Source organism: Anopheles moucheti, unplaced genomic scaffold (assembly GCF_943734755.1).
Source record: "Anopheles moucheti unplaced genomic scaffold, idAnoMoucSN_F20_07 U3, whole genome shotgun sequence".
Taxonomy (NCBI): Eukaryota; Metazoa; Arthropoda; class Insecta; order Diptera; family Culicidae; genus Anopheles; species Anopheles moucheti.
In genome coordinates this window covers 8,966-10,758 of record NW_026453636.1, presented here as the reverse complement: position 1 = coordinate 10,758, position 1,793 = coordinate 8,966, and positions in this window count along the sequence as shown.

Here is a 1,793-nt window from a genome sequence, read left to right as displayed (position 1 = left end):
TGAAGTTCCACCAGGAATGAGTTTTCATGCAAAAACTGTCTATTTCAACTTAATTCATCCATCCAAAACGAACTTTGTACTTTGCTATGAAGTTCCACCAGGAATGAGTTGTCATGCAAAAACTGTCTATTTCAACTTAATTCATCCATCCAAAACGAACTTTGTACTTTGCTATGAAGTTCCACCAGGAATGAGTTTTCATGCAAAAACTGTCTATTTCAACTAAATTGATCCATCCAAAACGAACTTTGTACTTTGCTATGAAGTTCCACCAGGAATGAGTTTTCATGCAAAAACTGTCTATTTCAACTTAATTCGTCCATCCAAAACGAACTTTGTACTTTGCTATGAAGTTCCACCAGGAATGAGTTTTCATGCAAAAACTGTCTATTTCAACTTAATTCGTCCATCCGATTCGAACTTTGTACTTTGCTATGAAGTTCTACCAGGAATGAGTTTTCATGCAAAAACTGTCTATTTCAACTAAATTGATCCATCCAAAACGAACTTTGTACTTTGCTATGAAGTTCCACCAGGAATGAGTTTTCATGCAAAAACTGTCTATTTCAACTAAATTGATCCATCCAAAACGAACTTTGTACTTTGCTATGAAGTTCCACCAGGAATGAGTTTTCATGCAAAAACTGTCTATTTCAACTAAATTGATCCATCCAAAACGAACTTTGTACTTTGCTATGAAGTTCTACCAGGAATGAGTTTTCATACAAAAACTGTCTATTTCAACTGAATTGATCCATCCAAAACGAACTTTGTACTTTGCTATGAAGTTCTACCAGGAATGAGTTTTCATACAAAAACTGTCTATTTCAACTAAATTGATCCATCCAAAACGAACTTTGTACTTTGCTATGAATTTCCACCAGGAATGAGTTTTCATGCAAAAACTGTCTATTTCAACTTAATTCGTCCATCCAAAACGAACTTTGTACTTTGCTATGAAGTTCCACCAGGAATGAGTTTTCATGCAAAAACTGTCTATTTCAACTTAATTCGTCCATCCGATTCGAACTTTGTACTTTGCTATGAAGTTCTACCAGGAATGAGTTTTCATGCAAAAACTGTCTATTTCAACTAAATTGATCCATCCAAAACGAACTTTGTACTTTGCTATGAAGTTCCACCAGGAATGAGTTTTCATGCAAAAACTGTCTATTTCAACTAAATTGATCCATCCAAAACGAACTTTGTACTTTGCTATGAAGTTCCACCAGGAATGAGTTTTCATGCAAAAACTGTCTATTTCAACTTAATTCGTCCATCCAAAACGAACTTTGTACTTTGCTATGAAGTTCCACCAGGAATGAGTTGTCATGCAAAAACTGTCTATTTCAACTTAATTCATCCATCCAAAACGAACTTTGTACTTTGCTATGAAGTTCCACCAGGAATGAGTTTTCATGCAAAAACTGTCTATTTCAACTAAATTGATCCATCCAAAACGAACTTTGTACTTTGCTATGAAGTTCCACCAGGAATGAGTTTTCATGCAAAAACTGTCTATTTCAACTAAATTGATCCATCCAAAACGAACTTTGTACTTTGCTATGAAGTTCTACCAGGAATGAGTTTTCATGCAAAAACTGTCTATTTCAACTTAATTCGTCCATCCGATTCGAACTTTGTACTTTGCTATGAAGTTCTACCAGGAATGAGTTTTCATGCAAAAACTGTCTATTTCAACTAAATTGATCCATCCAAAACGAACTTTGTACTTTGCTATGAAGTTTCACCAGGAATGAGTTTTTATGCAAAAACTGTCTATTTCAACTTAA